The sequence below is a fragment of the Pseudorca crassidens genome, chromosome 5 (assembly GCF_039906515.1).
Source record: "Pseudorca crassidens isolate mPseCra1 chromosome 5, mPseCra1.hap1, whole genome shotgun sequence".
Lineage (NCBI taxonomy): Eukaryota > Metazoa > Chordata > Mammalia > Artiodactyla > Delphinidae > Pseudorca > Pseudorca crassidens.
Window position 1 is genome coordinate 141,362,733 of NC_090300.1, and position 27,013 is coordinate 141,389,745.

Below are 27,013 nucleotides of genomic sequence, written 5' to 3' on the forward strand. Positions count from 1 at the left end.
AGCCGTGAGCTTAGTGCTCATTCTGGGACAAGAGGAGAGGCCCCACTAAACATCTTTTAGTGGATGCTGTGATTCTCTGTTCAGACCTTTCAGGACTGAAGGACATGTTCCCTGATCTACTCAGAATATAGCTCTCAACAGTTCTCAGTTACGTCACTCTTCAAAACTTGCCCTCAGCTGAAGAAAACTGCTTTGCCCTAAGTCATGGTCCCTTGGGGAGGTGGGGGAGGGGAGGGGGGCGGGGACAGCCCATATCTAACGACTGGTCAGTTTAGAATATGAAGACCTCTTTCCCTCACCACAGTTTGGGACAGTTCCAACTCCAAAGCTCCCTATATTAGTATCTACTGTGCATAACAAGTTACCGCAACAGTTAATAAAGTGGGTAAGAACTTAGGAGCAGCTTCACTGAGTCGTTCTGGCTCAAGGTCTCAGGTAGTTGCAGTCAAGATGTTAGGGCCACAGTCATCCAAAGCCTTGACTAAGGCTGGGAGATCCAAGATGGCTCCCTCCCGTGACTGTTGGCTGGAGGCCTCAGTTTCTCAGCATGTGGGACTCTCCAAAGGCTGCTTTTTTTAAAATTAATTTTTATTGGAGTATAGTTGCTTTATAATGTTGTGTTAGTTTCTACTGTACAACAAAGTAGATCAGCTGTACATATACATATATCCGCTCTTTTTTGGATTTCCTTCCCATTTAGGTCACCACAGAGCACTGAGTAGAGTTCCCTGTGCTATACAGCAGGTTCTCATTAGTTATCTATTTTATACATAGTATCAATAGTGTATATATGTCAATCCCAATCTCCCAATTCACCCCACCTCCCCGCTCTTCCCCCCTTGGTGTCCATAGATTTGTTCTCTATGTCTGTATCTCTACTTCTGTTTTGCAAATAAGATCATGTATACCATTTTCTAGATTCCACATATATGCGTTAATATACAATATTTGTTTTTCTCTTTCTGACTTACTTCGCTCTGTATGACAGTCCGCAGGCTGCTTGAGAGTCCTCACAGCATGGCAGCTAGCTTCTCCCAGAACAGGCAATCCCACAGGGAGAGCAAACAGGGAGCTACAGTGCCTTGTATGGCCTGACTGCTCACATTCACTTTTCTTCTGTTCATTAGAAGAGAGTCACTAAATCCAACCCATACCTGAAGGAAGGGGAATTTGGCTCTACCTTTAAAAGGGGGCATCAAAAAATTTGTGACATATTTTAAGCCACTTAGCTCCCATTGGATGGGGAGCCTTTGTTGTAACTGCGTGACAGTTCAACTTTTCCCTCTGCCCAACCCAGTCCTGTTTCTTCACCCTATCCCTCCATTCCTGTTGCTCACCCCCAATATTCTTCCTGAACATTAATCTCCATCCCGAGCCTGCTTCCTGCAACAATCCTGTCACGCTAGCTTCCTGACTTAACTTCTCTGAGCCTCAGTTTTCTTCATCTGTAAAGTGATCTCACAATACCTTCGTTACAGGGAAGTTAATAGAATTCATAACAGTTCATATATCTATCAAGTACTTACTGTGGGCCAGGCACTGTTCTAAGCACTTTAAATGTTTTGATTTATTCCATCTTCATAACAGTCTTATGATACAAGTACAATTACTGTTTACTCACTTTATAAAAGGGAAAAACTGAGGCATTGAAAGACCATGTAGCAACCAAATGGCAGCCACCCATTTTGATTCCAGAGCTCACATATGCAATCACCAATCACCGTGCCACAAATGTGTGTACAACAAAGGCCTGGGGTTATAGCAGAGAGGCACAGGACCTTAATTAAAAGACTGAGCAAAGGACTGCCAATCAAATGTGAAGATCAAGCAGGGGTACAATGTTACAGTACAAGGTGATTTTAAAGAAAGGACTAGGGGTCATTTATCAATTGATAGTGAAGACTATTAAAATTATGGCAGAATTTTATAGTTATTAGTTTACTAGTGCAGCTGTAACAAAATACAGTACTACAAATTGGGTGGCTTAAAACAACGGAAATTGTGCTTTCACGTTAGCTTCTGGAGGCTGGAAGTCTTAAAACAAGGTGTTGGCAGGATCGGCTCCTTCCTAGGGCCATGAGGGAAGGATCAGTTCCAGGCCTCTCTCCTTGGCTCGCAGACCGCTGTCTTCTCCCTGCGTCCCTTCACATTGTCTTCTTTTTCTGTGTCTTCACTTTCACAGGGCGTTCTCCCTTGTATGTGTATATGTCTCCAAATTCTTCCTTTTTGTAGAGACACTAGTCATACTGTATTAGGGCCTACACTAATGACCTCATTGTAACTCCATTAACTCTGTAAAGACCCTGTATCCAAATTCTGTCACATTCTGAGGTGCTGGGGGTTAGATCTTCAACATATGAATTTGGTGGGGACACAATTCAACCTGTAACATATAGTAACAAAATATATACAACAAAAATATTCAGGCATATAAAGATAAATAGGTACAGTAAGTAAAAGATTTTAACACAACACAGTGTATCAGCGATCAAGCAGATAAAAAACAAAGACATAGAGGATTTTAACAAAATAAATAAGAAGAGCAATTAGCAAATAAGATGGAATTACAGGGAATTCACTTTTTCGAGTGTCCATGATGCATTTATAAGCATTGATTGTACACTAGGCCACAAAGACACTCTCAAATTCAATTAACTAGGTATAGTACAGAAACTTTAACCACCAAAACATTGACCACTTGGAGATTAAGACATACTTTCCCAAATACATTAGGTCAAGGAGTAAATAAAAATACAATAACCAGCTAAAAAATAACAAGGTAAGAATGCTTCATATCAAAACCTATGGGATACAGCCAAAGGAAGAAAAATTATTAGAAAAAGTGTTTGAAAATTTATTAAAGAAACCGTTTGGGGCTTCCCTGGTGACGCAGCGGTTGAGAGTCCGCCTGCCAATGCAGGGGACGCGGGTTCATGCCCCGGTCCAGGAAGATTCCACAGGCCGTGGAGCGGCTGGGCCCGTGAGCCATGGCCGCTGAGCCTGCGCGTCCGGAGCCTGTGCTCCACAACGGGAGAGGCCACAACAGTGAGAGGCCCGCATACCGCAAAAAAAAAAAACAAAAAAAAAACTGTTTGATGCAGCAACGAAGACCCAATGCAGCTCCCCCAAAAAAATTGTTTGAAAATTTGGCCAGAGTAAAATGATATGAAATCAGGGATTTGCTATAAAATAACTCCAGGCCGAGGGAGAGCAGCAGGAAGAAGGGAGGAGTTGTGACCGGCAGGATGATTGTTGAAACAGATGTTGATAATTACTGAAGCTGGGTGATGGGAACGTAGGGCTTTATTGTACCATCTCTCTGCTTTGTATGTATCTTTGAATTCCATAGTAGAAGACAAGGTAAATATATGCAGTAGGATAATATTTTTTAACTATTAGCTGAAGTATTTTTTATGCCCTGTAATTCCTAGTAGGTGACCCCCAAAATTCCTTACATCAAATTTATACCTTGAATCAAAAAATGTGTGATAAACAGCACTTTTCCAAAGATATGAAATGTGTCTGGTCTAGAGGAAGGGGTGTCAACAGAGAATGGAGCAAAAATATCCTGGGGTGAGGTCTGGCTATCTGTCCTCTGAAGTCAGCAGCCCACTTGGAGTTGGGGATGGACAGGGCTGCAGAAAATGATGGAAAACTCAGAGAGGCTGAGTGAGCGTGAAGGAGCAGAGGATGAGCAGATCCAGCAAGAGTGCGTTGTGAGCTGGGTGGGGAGAGCTCAAGCTTACTCTAGAAGCCCTCTAGCGTGGTGTTGCCTTTGCTGAAATGCACTGCAAATTACTGCAGCTGGGTCACTGGCCAAGATACATGGCATTTTCTTTTTTTGTTTTTTATTGGAATATAATTGATTTACAATGTTGTGTTAGTTTCAGGTATACAGCAAAGTGAATCAGATATACATATACATATATCCACTCTTCTTTAGATTCTTTTCCCATATAGGTCATTAACGAGTAATGAGTAGAGTTCCCTGTGCTATATAGTAGGTCCTTATTAGTTATCTATTTTATATACAGTAGTGTGTACATGTCAAGTCCAGTCTCCCAATTTATCCCTCCTCCCCTTCCCCCCTTAACCATAAGTTTGTTTTGTACATCTGTGACTCTATTCCTGTTTTGTAAATAAGTTCATTTGTACCATTTTTTTAGATTCCACATGTAAGCGATATCATATGATATTTGTCTTTCTCTGACTTACTTCACTCAGTATGACTATCTCTAGGTCCATCCATGTTGCTGCAAATGGCATTATTTTATTCTTTTTGTGGCTGAGTAATATTCCATTGTATACATGTACCACATCTTCTGTATCCATTTCTCTGTTGATGGATATTTAGGTTGCTTCCATGTCCTGGCTATTGTAAATAGTGCTGCAATGAACATTGGGGTGCATCTATCTTTTTAAATTATGGTCTTCTCTGGATATATAACCAGGGTGGGATTGCTGGATCATATGGTAGTTCTATTTTTAGTTTTTTAAGGAACCTCTATACTGTTCTCCATAGTGGCTGTATCAATTTACATTCCCACCAACAGTGCAAGAGGGTTCCCTTTTCTCCACACCCTCTCCAGCATTTATTGTTTGTAGATTTTTTGATGATGGCCATTCTGACCAGTGTGTGGTGATATCTAATTGTAGTTTTGATTTGCATTTCTCTAATAATTAGTGATGTTGAGCATCTTTTCATGTGCTTTTTGACCATCTGTATATCTTCTTTGGAGAAATGTCTGTTTAGATATTCCACCTATTTCTTGATTGGATTGTTTGTGGTTTTTGATGTGGAGCTACATGAGCTCTTTGTATATTTTGGAGATTAATCCCGTGTCAGTTGCTTCATTTGTAAACATTTTCTCCTGTTCTGAGGGTTGTCTTTTCATTTTGTTTATGGTTTCCTTTGCTGTGCAAAAACTTTTAAGTTTAATCGGGTCCCATTTGTTTATTTTTGTTTTTATTTTCATTACTCTAGGAGGTGGATCAAAAAAGATCTTGCTGTGATTTATGTCAGACAGTGTTCTCCCTGTTTTCCTCCAAGAGTTTTATAGTATCCAGCCTTATATTTAGGTCCATTTTGAGTTTATTTTTGTATATGGCATTAGGGAGTGTTCTAATTTCATTCTTTTACATGTACCTGTCCAGTTTTCCCAGCACCACTTATTGAAGAGACTGTCTTTTCTCCATTGTATATTCTTGCCTCCTTTGTCATAGATTAGGTGACCATAGGTGCAGGGGTTTATCTCTGGACTTTCTATCCTGTTCCATTGATCTATATTTCTGTTTTTGTGGTACAGGGCATTTTTGAACCACACGACTCTCCCATCCCAGCCAAGAAGGAGAATGGGGATGTGAAAGGAGAAGGTAAGACACTATCACTTGAGTTCCAACTGAACAGTAAGATTGAATTTTTTCCCCCACCCTCAGCAGAAATGATTGCTGGAGAGCTAAACTGGGTTAAGTTATAGAGAAATGAAGATTGTTACTTTTTTGGCCATTTATATGTTGTGCCTGTAAATCTTAAAACAGCTACATACACAAAAATCAATAGACATTTCTATTTAACAGCAATAACCAGTTAGAAAATAAAATGAAAATGGGGATTGTATCCTAAATAGCAATAAAAATCTAAAATACTCGGGAGTAATTTGAATGTAACATATGCTTGAGTTACATGAATAAAGTTATGAGGCTGAATTAGGATATATGAGTTATGAAAAATGGAGAGATGTGTAGTATTTCTGAATAGAATATCTAAATACTTCTAAATGCCCATCCTTATAAAATTAATTTTTAGTCTTCATTAATTCCCTTCAATATAATTTTTAATGAGGGAATTTAATGAAATCACGTTAAAATTCTTCTGAAAACATAATGAATGCTAAAAAATGATGTATCTTTTAAAAAAGTTAATTGCAGGGAAAAGAGTCCTACTTAGCACAAAGTAGAGCTATAAGAGTTAAAACCACATCATTCTGGCATAAGATCAGTTGGACAGGATAGCTCAGAACAGACACCAATATATTAGTATTTAAGATTTTAATATATGATAAACGAGTTATCACAAATCTGTAGAAAACAGAGGATTATTTGGCAAATGATATTAGACTAAATGACTTGATAGAAGAAAAATTCATTTAGATTTTGCTCTCTCACCATAAGCTCTCCTATCCCCTCCTCCTGCCAAAAATTAGTTGGATTAAGAGTTCAGGAAATGACAAAACAGGGAATTCCCTGGCAGTCCAGTGGTTAGGACTCGGCCCTTTCACTGCTGGGCCCAGGTTCAATCCCTGGTCAGGGAACTAAGATCCTGCAAGCTGTGCAGTACAGCCAAAAAACAAATAATAATAATAAAAGGAAATGATAAAACAAGTTAGGCATAGACTTTTTTTTAATATAGTTTTTTTTAATGTTTATTTTATTTTTGGCTGCACAATCTCCCTATCTTAAGGTTAACCATGCCACATAACAACATAATCCTGGGAGAGATATTTCATCGTATTCACAGCTTCTACCCACACTCAAAAGGGATGAAATTATACAAGGGTGAAAGTCATTGGGGGATCATTCTTAAGATTTTTTTTTTTTTTTTTGCATTACGCGGGCCTCTCACTGTTGTGGCCTCTCCCGTTGCGGAGCACAGGCTCCGGACGCGCAGGCTCAGCGGCCATGGCTCACGGGCCCAGCCGCTCCGCGGCATGTGGGATCCTCCCAGACCGGGGCACGAACCCGTGTCCCCCGCATCGGCAAGCGGACTCCCAACCACTGTGCCACCAGGGAAGCCCCATTCTTAAGATTTTGACTGTCAAATCTATAAGAAGAACTTTAAAACGCAGGATATGAATAACACTTGCAAAAGAGGAAATTAAGTAGTAAGCAGACATATGCAAAAATGTTTAACTTAAAAGAAAAAAAAAACCCAAAGAAATGCTAGTAAGAATCTTCCATTTCAGAGATTCATTTAGCAAAAAATACTCAATATTGGCAGATAAGAGGTGGAACAAACATCTTCATTCATTTATAATAGTAATGTGAATGGTATGACAAAGGTAGAAAAAGATTTGGCAATATATACCAAAGTTTCTTAAATGTTAATATTCTCTGACTTGGTAATTTGACTGTTGTAAATCTATCTAAACAATATAATCCTAAATTTGAAAAAAAAAACCTTAAACATCACAGTATTCACAGCAAATTATTAGTAATGAAAAATTGGAAAAAACCTACTTGACAAAACAGTCTTGTTTTGGTAAACTATACCTTCAAATCAGTGAGAAATTATCAGCCACTAAAAACATGGTTATGCTTAAAGAAATAAAAGAAGACCTAAACTGATGGAGAAATATTCCATGTTTATTGAGTACAAGACTCAATATTATTAAGATGACCATTCTTCCACTCAGTGCAATCCCATTTAGCAACCTCAGTAACCTTTTTGGTAAAAATGGACAAACTGATTTAAAAATTTACACGATAATGCAAAGAACTCAAAATAGCCGACGTAGTTTTGAAAAAGAAGAACAAAGTTGGAGGATTTATATTGTCTAACGAACAACCTTATTAATAAACGGTCAAGAGACTTCAGTAGGCACTTCACAAGAGAAAAAAATATGAATAGCCAATAAACACACTTAAAGATGATCAGCATCATTAACTATTATGGAAATGCAAATTAAAAGTATGCCGAGATATACTACACAGCACTAGCATGGCTAAAATGAAAGAGTTTGACTATACCAAGTATCGGTGAGGCTGTGGAGGAACTGGGACCCTCACTTGCTGATGGGAATGAAAAGTGAAACAACCATTTTGTAAAACAGCTTGGTAGCTCCTTATAAAGTTAAACATACCCTTATGATACGGCTGAGCACAATCACTCCTAGGTGTTTACCCAGAAAATGAAAACATATGTCTACACAAAGACTCGTACTTGCATGTTCGTAGTAGCATTATTGATAATAGACAAAAACTGGAAACAACCCGAATATTCATCAAGTGGTGAACGGACAAACAAATAGCAGTATATCCACACAATGGATCCCTACTTATCAATACAAAAAACAAGCTATTGGGACTTCCCTGGTGGTGCAGTCGTTAGGAGTCCACCTGCCAATGCAAGGGACATTGGTTCGATCCCCGGCCTGGGAGGGTCCCACAGGCTGCGGAGCAACTAAGCCCATGCACTACAACTACTGAGCCTGCGCTCTAGAGCCTGAGAGCCACAATTACTGAGCCCACGTGCCACAACTACTGAAGCCCGTGCGCTCTAGGGCCCATGATCCACAACAAGAAAAGCCACCACAATAAGCAGCCTGCCCACTGCAACGAAGAGTAGCCCCCGCTAGCTGCAACTAGAGAAAGCCCGTGGAGCAACAAACACCCAAAGCAGCCAAAAATTAAAAAAAAAAAACAGAACAAGACTACACAGTATTACAAGAAAAAGACAAAACAACCACAACAACTAAAAAACAAGCTACTGATACATACAACAGCATGGATGAATCTCAAGACATGCTGAGCAGAAGCCAGCCATAAGACTACATAATTAATATAAGTTCCAAGCAGGCAAAACTAACAAATAGTGACATAAAATGGATCAGTGGATACCCGTGAGGAGGCTGGGGGACAGACTACAGACAGTCAGGAGTGTACTTCTTAAGATGAAGGAAATAACCTATATCTTGAGTGCGAGTTAGTTACACAGGTTATCCATTTGTTAAAATTCATCAAACTGTGTATATATACGGTAGGTGTGGCTTATTTTATATAAATTATATTTGCATAAGTTGACCTCAAAAGTCATACAGTTATGCAGATCATATTCTAACATAGAAAATGGTTGTGCTAAAATAAAAATTTAAAAAGAATTCAGAGTTTTAGCTATAATATGATTACAGCTGTGAAAAACAGGCAAACAAAAAAGTACATGCAACATAAGTCTCTAAGTTAAACAAACAAACAAAAAAAGCACAGAGGGCTTCCCTGGTGGCGCAGTGGTTGAGAGTCCGCCTGCCGATGCAGGGGACACGGGTTTGTGCCCCGGTCCGGGAAGATCCCACATGCCGCGGAGCGGCTGTGCCCGTGAGCCATGGCCGCTGAGGCTGCGCGTCCGGAGCCTGTGCTCCGCAACGGGAGAGGCCACAACAGTGAGAGACCCGTGTACCGCAAAAAAAAAAAAAAAAAAAAAAAAAAGCACAGAAATCCTAGCAGAAAAAGAAATGCCCCCCAAATATTAACAGTGTCTGTACTGGGGTGATTAGGACTATGAGTACCTTTTGTTCTTTTTTAGTTCTTTTCACAAACATGCATTATTTAAAAAAATATTTACCATCAAATTTAAAGTATTTTCTATTAAATTTAAAAAAATAGTTACCATTAAATTTGAGAAGCGGAAAAAAGAATTCATAAGGGCAGAGTCAGCATTCTTTCAACTGCAAGAGCCAGAAACCTACTTAAATGATCCTAAGCCACACACAGGTATGTTGGCTTTTGTAATTGAAATGCAAGATGGAGTCAAGTTATACACAAGATTAATTTACTCATTTCTGGATATTCTTCCTTAGAGAGGAGCCTTATCATTTATGGGGGAGACATCTAAAATATCTCTCAAATAGGCAAATTGATGAATACTACACCATAAACACTTTCGGTATTAAAAAAGCTGTAAGGAAAGGAAAACTTGTTAAGACCATATATTTTATCTCCTACGTTAATTTCATTCCCACAGCCTTCCAATAATTCAAATTGTGTAAAGTTCACATTTGGTGCCAAGCTTCTCCTTTCCTGGTTTGTTATTTCCTTTCCATTTACCTACCTGAAGTAGAATGTCTGTTTACCATGTCGATTACCAAGGAGATATTGCTGATGCGCCAACTGTAAACTTCATACAGTGTATCAACAATGGACCATCATGCCCTGAGAGTTAGTGTACTGGAGTTATCCAAAATTCTACAGTGTGAACCCACTAAGAAGAAAATAGAACAAGATGATGTTTTGTAAAAGATTTTCGTGAGGAAAATCACTGAAGTTAACTTGATTTCCTGCCATTGCTCGTGAATGCCTAAGGACGTGTCAGGGATGGAGCTTATCAAGGTTTAAATATGGCAGTGGCCAGGTCCCCACTCCAGCTCCTGTATCCACTATAGGAGTGTGGTGCGCTGGACTCCTCCACAGACTACTGGGTTTTCCTGGACTTCCAGGCGGGCCAGGTGGCAAGGAGATATCAGGTGCTACCACAGCCCTGTAGGTAAGTTCCACCTTTTGGTTCACCCTCCCCGACCCTAACTGAGCAGGCCAATGGCTGCCCACCAAGGGGCTCATCCTCCAGATGAGGTATCCTCTGCTCTGTCTCGGTTATGGTGCCAACTGTTTATGATTTTTTACAGTTTTTTTTTACCTGTAATTGATTTCTAATCTCATAGCATTGTGATCGGAAAAGATGCTTGATATGATTTCAATTTTCTTAAGTTTACCTAGGCTTGATTTGTGACCCAAGATGTGATCTATCCTGGAGAATGTTGCGGGTGGACTTGAGAAGAAAGTGTATTCTGCTGCTTTCGGATAGAATGTCCTATAAATATCAATTAAGTCTATCTGGTCTAATGTGTCATTTAAGGCTTGTGTTTCCTTATTAATTTTCTGTCTGGATGATCTGTCCACTGGTGTAAGTGGGGTGTTAAAGTCCCCCACTATTATTGTCTTACTGTCGATTTCCCCTTTTATGGCTGTTAGCATTTGCCTTGTATACTGAGGTGCTCCTATGTTGCGTGTATATATATTTACAGTTGTTATATCTTGCCCCATTGGTTTATGTTCTCCATCATCACGGAGCTCTTCTTGGTTTTCCTGGGTAGTTTCCACACTAATCCTAAACTGAGAACAAAATGTTTTGTTAGATACTCTCTGCTAAATACACACCAAAACTGAAAATAGGTAAGGATCTGGAATAAAAGAAATGCTAGGTAACTCTGCAGAGCTCCACTTTTAAAATTCCAATTTTAAAATTATAAACCCACATGATCCTAGCGCTAGTGCAAAGGGCCAAGGATATGACTTTCAGGAAGACTGGCAGTCTGCTGTCCTAGAGCTATCTACTAAACTGAACAAGCATGTTTGCCAGGCACCCTGAAGGCCCTTATGATTCACAATTCATAACCATATGAGAGAGATTGATGGGTAGATAGATATGTGATAAAGCAGATCTAGCCAAGTGCTAATTCTAGGATCTAGGTGGGAAATGCCTGGTCACTGTACAATTTTTTCAGTCCCTCTCTATGTTTGAAAGTTTTAAAATAAAAGTTGGGGTGAAAATGGAAGTAGAGATACTTATACAATTTACGGGGAACATATATTACTCTTCCTTTGGTGAGTTGTCTCACATCTACTTACTGGATGCCGGTTATGAATTATGCTAAATCCTGAAGACAGATATAGTCTTCCCTTCATGTAGTTTACAGCCTAGAAAGGAAGAGAGATGGTTGAACAAATAATTCCAGTAGAATGTGAAGAATTATTGTAGGGCTCACTCCAGTGACCTCGTTTTACCTAATTATCTCTGTAAAGACCCTATTTCCAAATAAAGGCAGTTTCTGAGTACTAAGGGTTAGGACTCTAACATGTCTTTTTTGGAGGGACACAGTGCAACCTATAACATGAGTTGATCAGCTTTGCATGTTAGAAAGATCCTTCTGACTGCAATCTCTGCAGAGTACATTAGGGGAGGAACATCACACAAAGCATCTCAGAAGACATATGTAGTAATCTTAGCAAGAGACGTTAGTAACTGGACAACGGTCATAGTAATAAGGTAGGATGGAAAGAAGTGGGCCAATAGAGACACTTTAGGAGCTGGTCCCGATGTGAGCTCACACATGAGCTGGGAGAGTGAGAAGGGGTCTCCCTATGCATGAGGGGTTCAGGGTCCCACGTCTCACCCAAACCCGCATTCGCAGCAGGTATGACCATATGGCCTTTGTGAAACTTGTAGTCATCACAGGGAAGAGTGTTCACTTCCTGGTTCTCCAGGCCCTGGAGCTTCCCTTCCACTCTGAGATGCCACGCCCCCATTCAGCAAGAGCTCAAATTATCCATTCACTGATAATCATTAGATCATTCAGGAAGTCGCTGAAGGGAAAACTCCTGTTTATTTCTGGAACCATCAAACTTCCATTTCACGTTCTTCCCTAGAAGGTATTTACGTGACTGTCTCTGATTTTTTTTTAAGGGAACGTTGATGTTTGGGTGCTACACAAAGGGTTCCTGTTACATTACTCCAAATATGGGCATGAGACTAGAAGTAACAAGGCAAAAACTGTCTGTCTTCTGGAACTGAGCACACCTGCATGTGAATTAAATTCACTCTCTGAAAATGTCCATGTAATCTTAGAGGTTTAGTCAGGAACTCTGGAGGGAATGCTAGATGCCCTCAGTACATGTCCTCCCCTTCCTCTGGAGTAGTAAAAACTCCATTTTTTGTTCTCAGCTGTGTATGTGGTTGCCCAGAAGAATTTGTACAAGGGTGTCTCCATCACCCTTGTAACTAGGTGTGGCCACGTGACTACGTTCTGGCCAAAGGGATGTTAGTAGAAGCCACGTGTGCTACTCCTGGGAAGTATCTTTAAAGAGAAGGTGTAAATCCTTCTTTTCCCCCTTCCTCCCACTGCTGGCTAGACTTTGGGATGTGTTGGTTACAGTTTGAGGAGTCCTCTTGGACCTTGAGGTGGAGACTTCTTGCTGAGAATGGAAGAGGGACAGTTTAGAAAGAGTCTGAGCTCTTCCTGACCCTGGACCCTCCATCCTGGCCCTGACTGCCTACACTTACGTGTGAGAGAAGGAAACTTCTTTCTTGCTGTAGTAGACAGAATAATACTCCCTCTCCCCCCCAAAAAAGATGTCTACATCCAAATCCCTGGAAACTGTGAATGTGTTACCTTACAAAGAGACTTTGCAGCTGTGATTAAGTCAAGGATCTTGAAAGAGGGAGATTATCCTGGATTATCCAGGTGGGCTCAAGTTAATTAAACGGGTCCTTAGAAGAGGAACGTCAGAGACAGGAAAAGGGGATGCAGTGATGGAAGCAGCAAAGGTTGGAGCGATGCACCTTGAAAATGGAAAGAAGAGCCGTAAGCCAAAGAATGCAGGTTCTAGAATGCCTCTAGAAACTGGAAAAGGCAAGGAAACAGTCTTCCCTGGAGCCTCCAGAAGGAACTTAGCTCTGATGAACCTTGATTTTAGTTGCAAAAGACTCATCTCAGACTTCTGAGCTCTAAAACTGTAACAGAATAAATGTGTGTTATTTGAAGCCACTAAGTATGCGGTAATTTGTTATAGCAGCCACAGGAAACTAATACACTTGCTTAAGTGCCTGTTATTTTGTGCTTTCTAACACTGGCAGCCGACTCCGGTCATAACTAATACAGAGTTGGGTATCCAGAAGTGGGAAGATGCACGCGGCAGAACCTAAGTTGCAGCACTGAGGTAGCAATTGGACAGTGAGGGCTCAGATACTGCAGGGAGGAAAAATGACAACCGTTAGTAGGAAAAATGACATTTGGTGGCATGTTCCCAGTATTACTTTAGAAAGCGTACTACCTGCTGACCAAGGCTGCGCACTGGGAAAAATGATTGAAAAAAATCAGAATTTGGAGCACATTGGGCTGCTTCCTTCCACTTTCTGCAAAGTGCAAGAGAGAGGTGAACTCGGGGGGAAAGTCAGCCAGTCTGTAAACAGGGAATATTATTGTGCCAAGGAAGCCCTCTCTGCCTGGAGTCTACGATTTCATTTGACTGATAAACTGATAATCTGGGGTCTGCTTCCATACCCCAAGCAAAGGCAGCCCGGAAAGATGGTTTTACTGAGGTTTCCAAGTTTTACAAATGGCTTCATACTTCAATTTTTCTGCCCGAGGGTTAGAGCCAGTCCAGAGGTAAACCTTAGTGTAAGGGTGTTTTACTTTCCCAACCGAGCCCATCATTTCTTGTGTCCTCAAGGTATTAAGGTGAAGAGAAGCATAGTGCACAGTAGCTAAAAGACCAAAGTCTTCAGACAAAAACTGTCCAGGCAAGTATTTGGGCTCCAGTTAGTTGAACACGGAATAGAGTTGCCAAATAAAACACAGGATGCCCAGGTACATTTGAATTTCAGATAAACCATGAATAATTTTTAAAGGAAAATATGTCTCAAATATTTTAATTCTAGAGTATTTTTCATTGTTTATCTGAAATTTAGGTTTAAATGGGAATCCTGTGTTTTCTGTTTTTTAAATTTGCTCAGTCTGGCAACCCTAAAATGGAACAGACCAGAAACAAACATATCAGAAGCCTACTAAATGTGTGAGGGTATTCATTATATTGTTAAGGAAACCGGAAACTGTCTTGCAAACGCAGGTGACTCAGCAATCCGTAAAGCAACTCCTAGGACCCCATATCTGTTCAGCTCCTGAGAAGTGTATTCCCTCTAATGCTTACTTCCAATGTGGTTTTTGAAGATAAGGGACAGGGAAGTCCTCCTGCCGGGCAGGGCCAGAAGGATAACAAGAAGAGACTTTGGTCCAGAGCAGAGGGTATTCAGATGCGCTGACCAAGGAATCTACTCTGCTGGCAGAGAAGGGGTTCTCACCACTCCTGCTCCCACAGGATTTGATCACTGCTATGGGCCAAGGATTTCCAGGTGCTTCCCATGAACCCCTTTTCCAAATGGGAGGTTTTATTGTAACTAGCTTTTCCTACTGCACGACCGTATGTTGCTCATTTTGAAGCAGATAACTTTTCTTTTAGTTTGTGGGTTTCCAGACCACAAAGAGTCCCTTTGGACCAATGGAGAGCTCCGTATACCACCCACAGTGCAGGTCTCTGAGCTGGAGGGACTTTGGAATCGCTGCTCTTGGGAAAGGTATACATCTGTATACGTGTGGGAAGAAAGGAGTGTATAGATATAAGGGCAAAAGGGCAAGTTTGCTTTTTAGGCAGCTTTCCTTCCTCTTCCAACATCCTCCCCTTCTTCTGGAGCAGAATATCTTTTTTGTGCAGCATGCTGGGATGTCACAACTAAGTTACAAGCTTATTCAGATACTGGTACCCTCACTTTCAGGGCAGATGAGTGAGTCTTGGAGCACATACAGCCTTTGGCCACAAACAGCCTGTCCTTTTGCTCCACTGGGCCGTCATCAGGAAATGGTTGGGATGCTATGAAATTAGAGACGGCATAGTCCACATAAAACCACTCTCACTTCTGAGACCAATTACAAGTTTGGGGGAGTCTCAAAAGCACCCTCAGATTCAATAATTCATTGGAAAGTCTCACAGAACTCGCTGAAAACTGTTCTACCCATGGCTATCGTTTTTTACAGCGAAAGGATACAGTTTAAAACCAGCCAAGGGAAGCAGTGCACAGGGCTGGGTCCAGGAAAGCACCCAACAGGGAGCTTCCACTGTCCTCTCCCTGTGTAGTCATGGATAGTGTTACTCTCCGGGCATCGATGTATGACAACACATATGGAACATTGCCACCCAGGAAAGCCCACCCAAATTTTGAGTCCAGGGTTTTTATTGGGGCTTCTTCATGTAGTAATGCTGACTTATCAGATAGCTGATCTCAGTCCCAAGCCCCTCTTGAAGTTGAACTAATACCCAAAGCTCCCTCCCTAAATCACCCTAAGTTACATAGACTTTCTGCCATGGCCAGCCCCCAACCTAAACAAAGACACATCTACTGAGCATGGCGACCTATTAGAAGCGGAAGGCAAAGGTCAGACCTCTCTGTGGGCAAGGTTAAATTCTTTACTACACAGATACACTCTTCTACAATAATAGAACCCCAATTCTTTTTCTTTCTTTTCTTTTTCAGCCTCACCACGCGGCATGTGAGATCTTAGTACCTGCGGTGGAAGTGCGAAGCCTTAATCACTGGACTGCCAGGGAAGTCCCAGAACCCCAATTCTTAACTGAGCACAAGGCACCCAGAATCCAGAATCCCAACCTCGGCCAGAATCCCAACCTCGACCAGAATCCCAACTTACTGTGTGTCTAGTTGTGACGATGTGACTAAATTCTAGGCAATGGGATATGAGTGGAGGTGGTATTTGTCACTTCTGAAAAGTGTCCTTAAATGGAGACCATTTCTCCGCCCCTCTCTTTCTTCTTGCTGCCTAGATGGGGCTTCAGGAGCTGTCTTGGCCCATAAGGTAAAGCCTCATGTTGAGGATGGTGAGCAACAAGGTGGAAGGAACCTGGGTTCCTGTTGACTGAGGCACCCTTCATACGGCTGTTAAGAGAAAACATTAAATCATGTTTAAGCCAGTGTTACTTTAGATTTTCTGTCATTTGCAGCAGGATCTAATTTCAACATTTACTTGAAACTTACTTTCATATCGCTTACATCCAATTTTGCAAAACTCTTTGCTCATCACTCACTGGATTCCATCTTTAACCCAACTCACCCACAGGCTGTCAGATGCTCCCCGGTCATTTCCTCTCTGTGGTAACTCTTGCCTGTCTAGGACACTGGCCTTTATCCCAAGCCTTTATCCCATCCAGGCATTTCACTTTCCATTTTCAGCTGAGGCATGAGGAAAGGAAAGGGATGTTTTCTGATTATATGATCATATTTTCCACGGCTAATTGATTGGTGACTGACTGACTTAACACCTAAACTTTATAGTTAAACTTACAGGTCAATTTTCTTGATACACCTCTTAAAAATTGAAGAACAGATATTTGCTTAATCAGAATGAAGATTTATAAACCTTTCTAAAACCGAATATTTGAATTTTATCCACATTTTATCAAAATGTAGCAGTGTTCCCTACGCCCAGTTCCTTTGCATCATGTACACAGAAGGATACAGGAATATACGAGGATACAGCAGGATAAACACTAAGTTTTTAATTTTTATGATTTGGCGTTTTGTCATCCATTGTTCTTCATAAAAACTTCGTCCCAGCTTTTACAGGCATCTAAGAAGTTAATCATTGAAACATAAAGGATGGGAGTTCCCTAGTGGCCTAGTGGTTAGGATTCCAGGCTTTCACTGCTGTGGCCCGGGTTCAATCTCTCGTCGGGGAACTGAGATCCCACAAGCTGTGTGGCGCGGCCAAAAGACAAACAAACCAACAGAACCAACCAAATAAAAGAAAATAAAGGACGCACTAATACTACTTCTTAGATTATGAAGACAGGGGTTTTATCCTTCCCTTATGTAAGAACAGCAGGACACTGGGACATCGTGCAACCTCTGTCACCTTCTTCATGGTCTACCAGTCTTGAAACTGGAGGCGGGCAGAGGGTGGAAGAAATGACACAAACCCGAAAGTCTCACTTCTCATTTGCCTACATTAATGACCTGACTTTCTCATTTTCATGGTAGAAAGAGATATGTGTATATCTGAAATATAAAAGTTAATTTTCTCATTACTGCCCAGTCAAAATCAATATTTAAAACTTCAATATGTATCAATGATGTGATTCTTACTTTGCTCCATTACAAACTCAAGGAAAGAAAAGATGTATAACACCTGAAGAATGGAAAAGTCCTAAAGCCTTAGGAAGGTTACCAAATAACTTTAGGAAGGTTGTCTAATCATAATTATTAGACAAGGACTTGACAGGGATTTGTTCCCTCAGTGAAAAAGGCCTCATGGAATCTTCTTGCTGAAAGGAACCTAAGGACTTAATGACATGAGTTTCCTCCAGATGAAATAACCAAGGCCCCAGCGAGATCAAAGTAGATGCCAAAGGTCACCTTGCTAATTAGCAGCAAAGCTGGAAGCAGCATCCAAGTTGTTCTCGACATCCCATGTGTCCTCTGTGATGGTTACAGAAGTTTCATATCATCAAGTTTAAGATGAAAGAGCTTCTCCTAAGCTGCAGACATGTTTAGATGCAACCTCAGCAAACAATTGGATCCACTTCACCTGTGCTCTTCTGATTGGAAAGAAACTTGTATTCTGGTGAAGTAAAAGATTTCTGTCTCCAGAATAATACAAAAACTATTTTCCTGCCGAACCAAATCAAAGCAAACCAAAGAGAGAACGTGTTGCTGTCCAAAGGTCCTCAGCAACACAGATCAGCTAAGGAATAACACTAACGTCATAGCTCCTCTTGTAACTTGTTCATTCCTTGAGGATGAGAATCACTCAGCTTTGTATCTCCTACCCCACTTAGCACATCGTTGGTGCTGAAATTTCTTTTTAATGAATGAAGTATATAAATCATTGCTTTGTTGCCCTAGCATTGTACCCCTTTCAAAAGAAGCACTTAGTAAATATGTGTCTAATTTCCTGTGCTGTCAGAAATATTGTTTAATCATACTGTTAAAAATAAAGACCTCCAGGGCCGACTGAACTAAATTCTCCAAACCACTAGATGCTCTTTCCTCTTTGGGCCACTCAGCTGTGCAGCCGGAAATGGATCATGGGGAGAGAGCTGCAGCTCTTCCTCAAATACCCCGGAATGTTGGCTATGTCAGAAAGTGTTTGGAGAATGCCTCGGAAGCTGAGAGAATATTTCCAGAGCAATATACACACAAAGATATTTGAACCAGAGAATATGCACTCGAAAATAGATGCATGGAGTGCATCCATGGAATACCAAGTTTTTACCAGGTTTAGGAGCTGCAGCCCATTACCGTGAACCCAAGAATTAAGGTAACTATAAAACATGCGTTTGCACTCAGGCATGTAGTTTTACATTGATCTTCTTACAGTAAAATACGTATAAAATTGTGATCAAACTCATAGGCATATTATAAGTGATAAGACCTGATAAAGGACACTAGCATGTTTCAGGAAAAAAACCTGTAGAAACAATTATATCTTGTTAAAAAGACATACAATGATTTTTCACTGAAAACTAGGTATCTTTAGTTGAAATCTGGGAATACAGCTAAGTGTTGGGCCCACACTAGGATAAACAACCTCTCATATTCTCTGCCAATTCACACAGTCAAAAGGATGTGCACGTTTCCTCAACGGACAACACAGACACAGGTAGGAAGTGTCTAGGTTTGCAGTTTCTAGTCCTGAGAAGATTCCCACCATATCAATGTGAAAACGTGCTGTTTCAGAGAGTTGAGAGCAAATCAAGACATTGAAAGTATCGACCCAGTGGAATACTACTCAGCAATAAAAAGGAACAAACTACTGACCCACACAACAGCCTGGATGGATCTCAGAAACTTTCCACTAAGTGAAAGTTGTCAGACCCAAAGACTGCATACTTAAAGATTCCACTTATGTGAAATTTCTAGCAAACACAAAATTATAGAGACAGTGTAGAACGGCAGTTGCCTGAGGCTACGGGTGGGAGCAGGGAGCAGACAGGCAAAGGTAGCTTTCCAGATGGATGGAAGTGCTAGAAAAACTGGATTGCAGTGATGGTTCGTAAATGTATAAATTCACTAAAACTCACCAACCATACCCTTATAAGAGTGATGTTTAAATTATACTTCAATGAAGCTGTTTTTGTAAAAAGGAGAAATTAAGAGATGATTCTTTCAGGGCCAGCCTGTTGCACAAACAGGTTGCCTCACCTGTAATATTCATGGTAGCCATTGTACTTTCCAAATGTGAGAGGAGCTCTCCACAAGGGGTGCTTTGACATACACATCTAGATGCTGTTATATCAAATCAGGTTTCCAAAATTAGAAGGTACAATTTCTAAGCGTAATTTTTATTCTATTAGTGTACTCACAGTACCAATGCCATGTTCAAGAATGTCAGTAGGTTGAATTGAGGGAAACAAACAAAAAGCTTCCCTGATTTGGGGGAACGGTGGTGTGACTGGGAGTCCAGCTTCACGGGCTTTTCTTGAACCAGGCAGCTGTTTAGGGCAGCTCCCAGGGCAGGAGGAAAGGTATTTAGGGTGTAGACTTAAATGCCTTCACTAACAACTGTGGTATGCTGGCTACACTCATCCCTACCACCACAGAAATGTGGGGCAATTATATCAGGAAAATTCATCCTGTTCAAAGGGCAAAGAATGAATGGAACATTCTGGGGTCAACTTGACTGGTGTTTCTGTCCACAGCAAGTGGTTCTCATACTTGGGAGTGCATCAAAAATCTCCGGACTTGGGCTTCCCTGGTGGTGCAGTGGTTGAGAGTCTGCTTGCCAATGCAGGGGACACGGGTTCGAGCTCTGGTCCGGGAAGATCCCACATGCCACAGAGCATCTAGGCCCATGAGCCACAACTACTGAGCCCGCGCGTCTGGAGCCTGTGCTCCGCAACAAGAGAGGCCACGACAGTGAGAGGCCCGTGCACCGCGATGAAGAGTGGCCCCCGCTCGCTGCAACTAGAGAAAGCCCTCGCGCAGAAACGAAGACCCAACACAGCCAAAAATAAATTTAAAAAAAAAAAAAAGATCTCCTTTAAAAAGTCAGGTTCCCGGGCTGGGGCCTAAGGCTGCCAAACTGGGTGTCTGGGAAGCAAGGCCAGAGTCTGAATCTTTAATGAGCCCCCAGGTGATTTTTATGCTGATGGTCTCCAAAACACAGGTTAAGGAACACTGAAGAAAGAGAAGAAAAGCAAAGAGAAAGAAGACAAGAGAAGAGAAAAGGAAAGAAAAGAAAGGAGAAGAGAAGGGAAGAGAAGAGAAAAGGGAGGGAGGAAGGAAGGAAGGAAGGGAAAGGAAGAAAGAAGGAAAGAAAGAAAGGAAGGAAGGAAGGAGGGAGGGAGGGAGGGAGGGAAGGAGGAAAGAAAGAAGGGAGGGAGGGAGGGAGGGAAAAAGAAAGGAAAGAAGGAAGGCAGGAAGGAGGGAGGGAGGGGAATAAGGAGTGCCCCATGAAGGAGGTGAAGATGAAGATGAAGAAGGTAAAGGCCTTGCTGCCTGGGTACCTTCGCTGAGTTTAGCTTTAATTCCTTCTAAGCCACCAGCTGTGTTTCATCTCCACCTCTTACACTGTGTCCTCTTTACCTGTCTCTTAGCCCTGCTTTCAGGCCGAGGAGTCTCACCTGTGTTGGACTGGAGACAAATAGTAGTTAAAGCATTTTCTCTTTCATGCCCCCCACCGACCCCCATGGGCCAAGACTGAGCTAGAGACAGATTAAGCCTTTGCTCACTGACCGGTAGGGTGGTCTTCACCTTGGGATCCCTGGAGAGGAACCTGCAGGGGATTCTTTGCTCTGAAACGTTGCTGAGGGGGAGGGAAGCAAGAGTCGACTGGATCTGACGGCCCAGTCCGGAACAGAACGCTTCCCCTGCTGGGGACACCTGTTGTCACGTGGGGAGAGAGGAACGCCCTCCTGCCTGCACACAGTGGTCCACGTGGACTCCTTAGCTCTAGAGATGCTTCTGCTTTCCTTCCTCCTTGGCAACAACCCAGCCGGTGAATAGTGGCCCTTGGCTATCTCTGGGAGATTCTGCCCACCCACCAGACCACATGGGTACGCCATGTTTACAAACATGATAGCCATGTTTGTAACACACATGTGACCCACTGCCTCAGTCACTGGTGATTGGACCAAGAATGGACACTTTACCCAAACTGGCCCAATCGGAGCCCCTTTTCCTGGAAACTTGCAATTATGACTAAGATATCCCCATCTCATTGTGGGCTGGTTTCTCATACAGAGAAGGAGGAAAACTCAAGAACTTTAGCATTGCTTTTTTCTACTCATGAGGAAGGAGCAGCCTAGAAATCTAGGAAGGAGAAAGGAGAGTTGTGTGATAAAGAGGACGCCCCTGGGGTGACTGCATTTATTTGCCAGTTCAGTCCCTTCTGGGGCCCAGCTGACCTCCCGAGCTGCATTCAGTCCCCTGAGACGCTCCAGTACTATTGGAATAAAGGGTCCTTCTATGGTTCTTTAATCCAGCTCTGCCCTGCATTCAGAGTCCTCACGAGTCCAGGTGCGATCATATTTCCCTTTGGCCATCCCTGTCTTTGTTTTAACTCACATCCCTTCCTTCTGCAGACAGGAAGGCAGACCACATTGTCTTCCTGATGGTGCAAAATGAGAGCTTTCCTCAAAAACTGATTTGGTTTTAATTACTGACTATAATATAATATGCTGACCGTATTTGAAATTATGAAATAATAATTAATTTTTAGGTGCAAAAATGGAACTATGAGTATGTTTCACTTAAAAAAGCATCCTTGTCTTTAGAGTTACATATTGAAATATTGATGCTTGAAACGATATGATGTCAGGATTTGCTTCTAAACAATCCCACAGGGCCGGAAGTGGGTGAGGCATAGATGAAACAAAGTTGACCTTGAGCTGATAATTGTTGAATCTGGGTGACTGGGGTTTATTGTACGAGTCTGTCTACTTTTCTATATGTTTAAAATTTTCCATAAAAAGAAATTCTAAAAACACCAATGGGAAGTTTTTCAGGGGATTACCTCTGAAATGACATGAAACTATCAATGTTCAAAAGTAGGAAGAAGCTTTTTAAATTAGAGATCTAAACGTGTCACTCCAAAGGCAGTCACCCCTAATGGGAGTGGGTCTCAAGCACCGTTCAGCTAGTGTGTGAATAAAAACACACCAGGTGTGTGTGTCCCCCCTTCCCTTGAATGGAAATAGCAACTTTGAGTTTGTGTTCAATTCATCTCTGATGATGCAATCCAAGATAAAATATCCAAAGATCTATAGCTTTTTTATATTAAAAAACTACACACTTGACTATATACTTAGTGGGTTTTATTTTATTAAAAATTATTTGGTAGATTTAAAAGAAACATTATCTCAAAGTAGAATATTTTCCAAATAGGTTGAAAGCATGTGTGCAAGAAAAGAAAGCATCTTGGATGCTCTCCAATAGCTCCAAAAGGCTTCATGTATCTATGCACACCTTCTTATTTAGAGCAGTGAGTAGGAGGTGGAGGTGGAGAATGCTTGTTGAGTATTCCAGAGCATCTGATTTCATTCTTTACATATTCACTATGGTTAAGAGTGGTCTTTTCCGGGGGCGTGGGTTTGCGGAGAAGTATTTCAAGTTTAAGTTGCGATTGTCCATTTCACCTCCATCCCTACCCATTTTCAAGGTGGCCAAAGTCAGTTCTCTGTAGGAAAACCCAAGGGGACCATCTGTTCCTTGTATGACCCATTGCTGTCCTGATTATATGGATGCTCTCACACTGTAGACACATTCTGGGGTGTCTGCCTGAGGCCAGGAGCCCCAACTGCCCTTTTAGTATCTGAATGTCCATTTCTTTTCATTGGTCCTTTCCTCCATCAGCTTTATTTGCTCCTTCTATCCATTCAGGTTTACTTTGATTGGACTTTGCAACACTCCACTCCTGACTGGTTTTTCTACTGTAGGCTTTTGCTCTTGTAACCCACGTGTACTCAAAGCAATTCATCCTACTGCCTTAGTTATGGCTTCTTTGGTTCCAAGCACTGAAGACCCACTCTACTTCATGGAAATAGGAGTTCATTGCAAGGACAGTTTTGATCAAAACATACTGGGATCAAAAAAAGGAAAGAAAACCAACAAAAACCCCAACCAAACCCATTTCTACACTCAAGAGCGTGATGACTGCCTTCATTGCATCTCCAGGTGTTCATGAATTGAATGAGACTAAAGGTTTAGAATCACAAAGATAGCACCTAAAGATCTCCTTGTTAATAAGAAATATTTATACCACAAAAATAAAGCTAATAATAGAGCTGAGTCAATGAACCAATTAATAGCTGACATCAGTTTTCCATGGAGCCGTATTCTTTCACAGTGAGGGTGCTATTAACAGGAAATAAAAACATAGACGAGGCCTCACATCAATGCATCCCCAACTCAGGCTAAATTTTCATTACGTTCCAAACTTCAGACCTTAAAATGATATTTATTTTAAAATATTTTAAAGAAAAATGCAAAGGTCTCTTAAACTACAATTTCTTCTATGGATTGTACCTCTATAGATGTGACTGACTATGAAATAAAGTATCCTATCATATCACATGATTGTTTAAGACTAACACGGTAAAATTGCTTACGCTTACGGTCAGACATAAGAAGAATTTTGTTCAACCTATTTAGTATGTTTGGACTATAACTTCGTATATTATATAAAGGACTTTTGAATATTTTTGTCCAGTACCCTTTTTCACCTTTTAGCTATTATGCATAATGCTGCTATCAATATCTGTGTAGAAGTCTTTGTGTAGACATATTGTTTTCATTTCTCTTGGCTGCCTGCCTAGCAATACAGTAAACCCTGAATTCAAAGTTATCCAAAACAATATTTAACTTTTTCCCTAAATATTCTGATATTTTCTATCATGTTCTCTCTCTCTCTCTCTCTGTTTTGTTTCGTTTTGGCTGTACCGCATGGCACGCGGAACTTCCCCAACCGGCCTAGACCACCAGGGAAGTCCTCTCTCTTTTTTTGAAAAGGTGTTGTTATGAGTCACAAAGCTGATGTCACAAACTACTTATGCAAAGTGACCTGAAGTTTGGAAAACATCGCTTTATTAACAAATAATGACAAAGAGTATTTAGTGATAACAAACATCCAGGTAGTCATTGCATGGATTTGAAAAATCCTAACGTTTTCCTGTATCCACTTTAGATTATTTTTTAAATTAAAATATTGTAGCTGGAATCAAAGACCTCTTTGTACCCCTCTCGGGTCCAGTGCATCTTCTGCCTTCCCAGGAGCAAGAACTATTCTGAATTTGGTGGCTATTGTCCCCAGGACAGGTTTTCACGTAACTACTACCAACGTACGGATTCATAGCAATACATAATATCGATTCCCATGTTCATGAATTTAAAACAAATGTTATATTATGCTGCAACTTATTTTCTTTCCTATCATTGTTTTTAGGTTTTATCCATACTGATGGATTCCTTTCATTCATTCATTCATTCATTTCATTCATTCTAGTTCATTTAACTGTTATTATATTCTACTGTATGAATATCCTTCTGCCCTTTTGTCCCTCCCACCCTCTCAAAACTTTTTGAGACATTGATGAAGAGAATGTAATTATCAAAGTAGAATCTGATTTACATAAACAGGTCAGAGAAACCACCTGCTTTTCCAAACCCCTGTCTCATATGTGTGAGGATCACCATCAGGGACACAGAATTACCAGGACTATATTTTCTTTTTTAAAAAATGTATTGACTGGGCTTCCCTGGTGGCGCAGTGGTTGGGAGTCCGCCTGCCGATGCGGGGGACACGGGTTCATGCCCCGGTCTGGGAAGATCCCACATGCCGCGGAGCGGCTGGGCCCAGGAGCCATGGCCGCTGAGCCTACGCGTCTGGAGCCTGTGCTCCGCAACGGGAGAGGCCACAACAGTGAGAGGCCCGCGTACCACAAAAAAAAAAAAAAAGTATTGACATAACTCACACGCCATAAAATTCACCCTTTTAAAGTAAAAATAAAACAAAACAAAATAACATAAAATTTACTGTATGTTCATAAAGTTGTGTAAATGTTGCAACTATCAAATTCCAGAACATTTTTGTCATCCCCAAAGGGAAACTCTGCGTCCAATAGCTGTCAGCCCCAATCCATTCTCCTTCCAGCCCCTGGCAACCACAAGTTGCTTTCTGTTTCTGTGGATTTGCCTATTCTGAACATTTCATATAAAAGGAATCATACAAATATGGCCTTTTTGACTGACCAGCTTTCCTCACTTAACCATAATGTTTTCAAGGTTCATCCATGCTGTAGCTTGTATTGGTACTCATTCCTTTTTATGGCCAATTAATATTCCACTGTATGGATATACCACATTTTGTTTATCCACTCATCAGTTGATGACATTTGGATTGTTTTCACCTTTTAGCTATTATGCATAATGCTGCTATCAATATTTGTGTAGAAGTCTTTATGTGGACATATTGTTTTCATTTCTCTTGGCTGCCTGCCTAGGAATGGAATTGCTAGGTCATACGGCAACTCTATGTTTGACTTTTTGAAGAAATGCCAGACTGTTTTACAAAGCAACGGCTGCATTTTACACTCCCAAGAGCAAAGTATGAGGGTTACAATTTCTCCAGACCCTTGCCAACACTTGTCATTACCTGCCTTTTTTTTATAACCATCCCAATGATGTATTTCATTGTGGTTGTGGTTTTGATTTGTATTGACCTAGTGACTAATGATATCATGCATCTTTTCATATGTTTACTGGCCATTTGTATATCTTCTTTGGAGAATGTCTATTCAAGTCCTTTTCTCATTTAAAAAAAATGGATTATTTAATTTTTTATTATTGAGTTGTAAGATTTCTTTACATGTTCTATATACAAGTCACCTACTGGATATATGATTTGCAGGTATTTTTTTTCCCATCCTGTGGGCTGTCTTTTGACTATCTTGATAATGTTCTTGGAAGCACAAAAGTTTTAAATTTTGATGAAGTCCAATTTCTGTATTTTTTCTTTTGTTGCTGGTGCTTTTGGTATGGTATGTAGGAATCCACTGTCAAATCTAAGGTCATAAATATTTACTCCTATGGTTTCTTCTAAATGTTTTATAATTTAGCTCTTACATTCAGGTCTTTGACCCATTTTGAGTTAATTTTTGTCTGTGGTGTGAGGTAGGGCTCTAACTTCATTCTTTTGCACGTGGCTACCTAGAGTCCCAGCACTATTTGTTGAAAAGACTATTCTTTTCTCATGAAATTGTCTTGGCACTTTTCTCAAAAATCAATTGACTTTAAATGTATGCTCTATTTCCAAACCCACTATAGCCTACAGTTGTACCTTGGTATCTGTGGGAGATTGGTTCCGGGACTCCCCTGCAGATACCAAAGGCCAAGGATGTTCACAGCCCTTAGTGGGCCCTCCATATCCTCAGTTTCCAAAGTCGAGGATTCAACCAATCAGAGATCCTGCACTAAGCTTATGATCCTCAGGTTGGTTGAATTGGTGAATGGGGAACCCACGTATATGAAGGGTGGTCTGTATTTCAATGAGACTTGGGCCTCCTCTGGCTAATAAACCAGCTTATTAGGGGGAAGAGAAGACAATCAAAACCAGAGGCAACACACACTGCCCTGTGAACCACTAGGAGAAAAGTGCTATCAGTAAGACCATTTCACAGGTAAGAG

At 41.1% G+C, this 27,013-nt stretch overlaps 1 long non-coding RNA gene across 5 annotated transcripts in view; it reads left to right on the top strand.

Annotated features, from left to right (window-relative positions):
- LOC137225449 (uncharacterized) overlaps window positions 1–27,013 on the top strand; it is a 34,011-nt gene that overhangs the window by 2,399 nt on the left and 4,599 nt on the right. The window contains exons 2-5 of one of the 5 annotated variants that reach the window (XR_010943850.1): window positions 5,307–5,373; window positions 10,155–10,255; window positions 14,785–14,899; window positions 15,854–16,306. This is a non-coding gene — a long non-coding RNA (uncharacterized lncRNA). Of the gene's footprint in view, window positions 1–5,306; window positions 5,374–10,154; window positions 10,256–10,476; window positions 11,609–12,232; window positions 13,308–14,784; window positions 14,900–15,853; window positions 16,307–27,013 lie in introns of those variants that run through there. The other 4 variants (XR_010943848.1, XR_010943851.1, XR_010943849.1 and 1 more) reach the window with 4 other exon arrangements.